At 41.5% G+C, this 5384-nt stretch overlaps 1 pseudogene; it reads left to right on the top strand.

Moving 5' to 3' along the window:
• Positions 1 to 3481: 3481 nt before the first annotated feature.
• On the top strand, positions 3482 to 4082 carry LOC106000635 (annotated as a pseudogene).
• Positions 4083 to 5384: the final 1302 nt, after the last annotated feature.

Raw genomic sequence — 5384 nt, 5'->3', positions numbered from 1 at the left:
CCAAAAAAACATACTTAACGAATCTATCAAGTCTCCAGACTGCACCAAATTTCCAATTTATAAACAATATAGTGTTTGAAGAACAGGTTAGGCAAAATTATGACAAAACCAACATACTTACAAGTGAGGTATTTTCTAGGACAGCTCACAGACTCTGAAAACTTAATGCTATGAATAAAAATAGGGGGAAAGGACTTCTCCGGATTAAAAGGAACTGAAGGCTAGGAATGTGGTTCAAGTAGCAGATCAACTGCCTAGCAAATGTAAGGCTTGGCTTCCTGTACACTGACAATGTACAAGCAGAAAGGGAAATAAAGGAAGCAATCCCATTCACAATAACCTCCCCCAAAATAAAATATTTAGGAATTAACCTAACCAAAGATGTAAAAGAACTATTTAATGAAAACTATAGAGGGCTGGGAAGGTGGCTCAGTGGTAGAGTGCTTGCCTTACATGCATGAGGCCCTGGGTTCGATTCCTCAGCACCACATAAGCAGAAAAAGCCAGAAGTGGTGTTGTGGCTCAAGTGGTAGAGTGCTAGCCTTGAGCTGAAGAGCTGAGGGACAGCGCCCAGGCCCAGAGTTCAGGCCCCACAACTGGCAAAAAAAAAAAAAAAGAAAACTATAGAAACTTAAGAAATTACAGAAGACACCAGGAAATGGAAAGACCTTCCATGGTCTTGGATAGGCAGACTTAATATAGTGAAAATGGCAATACTGCCAAAATTAATATACAAATTCAATGCAATTCCTATTAAAATCCCAATCACGTACATCACTGAAATACAGAAAACAATCCAAAAATTCATATGGAACAACAAAAGACCTAGAATAGCCAAAACAATTATAGGGAATAAAGACAACATGGGAGAGATATCCATGCTGAACTTCAAACTCTACTATAGAGCTATAATAACAAAGACAGCATGGTACTGGCACAAAAACAGACTCGAAGGCCAATGGAATAGAAGATCCAGAAATAAATCCATAGGCCTACAGTCAGCTGATATTTGACAAAGGAACCAAAGACATACAATGGAAGAAACACAGCCTCTTCAACCACTGGTGCTGGGAAAACTGGGCGGCCACATGCAGAAGACTAAAAGCCTATCACCATGCACCAACATCAACTCAAAATGGATTAAAGACCTTAACATCAAACCTGAATCTCTGAAACTACTGCAAGACAGAGTAGGAGAGACACTTGAACTTATAGGCACAGGAAGGAACTTCCTGAACAGAGTCCCAGGGTCACACAAATTGGAGAGAAACTTGACAAATGGGACTACCTTAAAACAAAAAGCTTCTGCACAGCGAAAGCTATCACAACCAAGCTAGAAAGACAACCAACTAATTGGGAAAAAATATTTACCAGCAATATATCAGACAAGGGGTTAATATCCAGTATATACAGGGAACTCAAGAAACTAATCCCTCCCAAACTTAACAAACCAATTACTAAATGGGCAAGGGAACTAAAGAGAGACTTCTCAGATGAAGAGAGAAAAATGGCAAAGAAACACATGAGGAAATGTTCACCATCCCTGATTGTGAAGGAAATGCAAATAAAGACAACCCTGAGATACCACCTTACCCCAGTCAGAATGGCCCACATCCACAAATCAGCCAACGACAAATGCTGGAGGGGATGCAGAGAAAGAAGAACCCTATTAAATTGCTGGTGGGAATGTACACTTATACAACCACTTTGGAAAGCAGTCTGGAGGGTCCTCAGAAAGCTAAATATTGACCTCCTTTATGATCCAGTCATACCACTTCTAGGCATCTATCCTGAACAACAGGAACTAGTGTACAAGGACACATGCACCTCCATGTTTATTGTAGCACTATTCACAATAGCTAGGATATGGAAACAACCCAGATGTCCCACCACAGATGAATGGATCCAAAAATTGTGGTATCTATACACAATGGAATATTATGCAGCCATTAGAAATGACAAAATAATGACATTTGCAGGGAAATGGATGGAGCTAGAAGAAATCATGTTGAGCGAGGTAAGCCAAGAGCAAAGATACAAATGGTACATGGTCTCCCTGATAAGTGGATGTTAAATCCAAAATATTAGGTGATACAACAAAATTAACAGGACTTAAGAAACAAAGAACTTCCACTCATCTGGTCGAGCCACTACTAAATAACTCCATGCTGCTGATCACATGTATGGTATATATGTGTACACCGGAGGGGAACCAGGAAGATGAACAGAACTAGAGGGAATCGGGGGAAAACATACAACAGTGGGACCCATCAGCTGCACTGGACATTAACCAAAGTGAACTAAGCAACTTAATGGCAGTGATGGGAGGGAGGGAACAAATGGGAAAGAGGGAACAGCTGACACTATGCAAAACAAAAGAAATGTACATACCACCTAATGTGGAAGAAATAACTATCGCAAAGCTCATAGAACTCATAAATGTTATAGACTGTGATAGACAATTTGCTCCAGGAAAGTTAGAAGGTGTTTGTGACTTTAACTTAGCATCACTATCCCACAATACTGTGAAATTTGGGAAATTATGTAATCACTTAATCACAATAAAAAAAATGCAAAGCTTGGGATTCAACCCCCCAGTATTGCCAAACAAAACAAACTCCTGGAAAAAATCCCCAAAATTGGCTGGGTGCCAGTGGCTCACGTCTGTAATCCTAGCTATTCAGGAGGCTGAGATTTGAGGATCGCAATTCAAAGCCAGCCCAGGCAGGAAAAGTCGTAAGACTCTTATCTCCAATAAACCACTCAGAAAACCGTAAGCGGCACTGTGGCTCAAGTGGTAGTAGAGTGCCAGCCTTCAGCTGAAGAGTTCAGGGACAGTGTCCAGGCCCAGAGTTCAAGAACCATGAAAAAAATCCCCCAAACTTAGAGATAACTACCAAAGTAATGCATCAATCTTCAGTGGATCCTATGTTTTAGCAAGGGAGGGAGGGAAGCAAGGAAGTAAAGAAGGAAGGAAGGAAGGAAGGAAGGAAGGAAGGAAGGAAGGAAGGAAGGAAGGAAGGAAGATTTTTGGGCCACCTAAGGGAATTCATCCATCCATTCATTCACCCTTTAGGGAATGAAATTACTTTTCAGCTGGCTGAATAGTGAAAATATAAAATATTTAAAATTTTTTTCATCAGTGTAATATGGAATTGTGGTTATGTAGAATCCTTGGCTCTTAGCATGCTAAAGTAATGAGAGCTAAAATATCTTCACGTCTATACTTTTTTCAAAAGGTTCACAAAAAAGTACACATATAAGCTGTGTGCTGATGGCTCATGCCTACAATCCTAGCTACACAGGAGGCTGAGAACTGAGGATCACGGGCAAGGAAATTCATGAGACTCATCGCCAATTAACCACCAGAAAAGCAGAAGTGGTCTTGTGACTCAAAGTGGTACAGTGCTAGTCTTGAGCAAAAGAGCTTAGTGACAGTGCTCAGGCACCAAGTTCAAGCCCAAGTTCAAGTACACATATAATGTGGCAAAGGTGAGGCAGTGACAAGATGAGAGAAAACAAATATAATAAAATATTCATTGGTGGAAGGTATATACACGCGTGTGTGTGTGTGTGTGTGTGTGTGTGTGTGTGTGTGTTACTCTTGTTCTGTTCTTTTGACTTTTCTCTAAGTTTAAACTACTGCAAAATTAAAGTATGGGGCTCTTTCCACCATCTTGGAGCCTGTGGAGGATTGCTGGAATGAGGATTTCTACAAGGAAATGTGTGTGGAAGGTTTTGGTGTAAGGCCATTTTTTTTTTTTTTTGCTGGTTATCAGCAGGGTTTCTGGAACCAAAGGGAGCACATGATATTTCTTCAAGTTGAAAGTGTTTGTGCTTAAGGTGAAATTTAAATTCTTGGGCAAGAGATGTGCTTATATACAAAGCAAAAATATCAACAACACAGTGACTCCTGGCGGCAAACTGAACAAAACCAGAGTAATCTGGGGAAAGGTAACTGTGCCCATGGAAACAGTGGCGTGATTCTTGCCAAATTCTGAAGCAATCTTCCTGCTAAAGCCATTGGATACAGAATCTATGTGATGCTGTATTCCTCCAGGATTTATACTAATGAAAATTAAATAATACAGATGTGTGCTCTTGTATTTTAAGAAAATTATAAAGTAGGGGGCCAAAGTAAAAATGTTAAAAACAAAAGGTAATTTTTAAAAATAAAAAATGAAGCCAGGCACCAGTGGCTCAAGCCTATAATCCTAGCAACTCAGGAGGCTGATATCTGAGGATCATGGTTCAAAACCAGCCCAGGCAGGAAACTCCGTGAGACTCTTATCTCCAATAAACCACTAGAAAACCGGAGGTGGCACTGTGGCTCAGGTGGTAGTAGAGTGCTTACCTTGAGCTGAAGAGCGAAGGGACAGCAATCAGGCCGAGTTCAAGCCCCATGACTGACAAAAAAAAATACACTGGGGGCTGGGAAGGTGGCTCAGTGGTAGAGCACTTGCCTTGCATGCATGAGGCCCTGGGTTGGATTCCTCAGCACCACATAAGCAAAAAGAAAAAAGCCGGAAGTGGCACTGTGGCTCAAGTGGTAGAGCACTAGCCTTGAGCTGAAGAGCTGAGGGACAGAACCCAGGCCCAGAGTTCAGGCCCCACAACCGGACCCCCGCCAAAAAATACACTGGGACATGATAAATTATACATGTCTCTAGGCATTCACACACTGTGAGACCAAAGAAAGATAGCCTTAGGAGAGGAGCATCTGATCATATGAAGTAATATTTTTTAAAACAAACTCCAGGAAATGGAAACAGGTTGGTTTTTTTTTTTGCCTTTCTTTCCCTTTTGTCTGTTCATTTATCTGTCTTTGGGAGGGTAAAGGGGGCAAAAAAAAATGGTAGGACAAAGGGTGAACAAATGCAGCAGTGGCACTCACTAGATACTAAGTTGAAAAATATACAACTTGTAGGTGGAGATGGGAGGGAAAACTCTAAGGGAGTGATGGAAGGGGTGACATTGTTTAAAAAGAATGTACTCTTTATCTGACATATAACTGTAACCCCTCTGTACATCACCTTTACAATAATAAAAATGCATAATTTTTTCTTTTCTTTTTGGCAGTCATGGGGTCTGAACTCTGGGCCTTGGTCCTGTCCCTCAGCTCTTCAGCTCAATACTAGTGCTCTACCACTTGAGCCACAGCACCATTCCAGCTTTTTGTGCCTATGTGGTGCTGAGGAATCGAACCCAGGGCTTCATGCATGCAAGGCAAGCGCTCTACCACTGACCACCTTCCCAGCCCCTGCATAATTTTTTAAAAGAAAGCAAGCTGGGGCTGGGAAGGTGGCTCAGTGGTAGAGCGCTTGCCTGCATGCATGAGGCCCTGGGTTTGATTCCTCAGCACCACATAAGCAAAAAGAAAAAAG

Source organism: Dipodomys ordii, unplaced genomic scaffold (genome assembly GCF_000151885.1).
Source record: "Dipodomys ordii isolate 6190 unplaced genomic scaffold, Dord_2.0 Scaffold231, whole genome shotgun sequence".
Classification (NCBI taxonomy): Eukaryota; Metazoa; Chordata; class Mammalia; order Rodentia; family Heteromyidae; genus Dipodomys; species Dipodomys ordii.
Note: the sequence above shows the minus strand (reverse complement) of the source record. Positions and strands in the feature narration are given on the sequence as shown.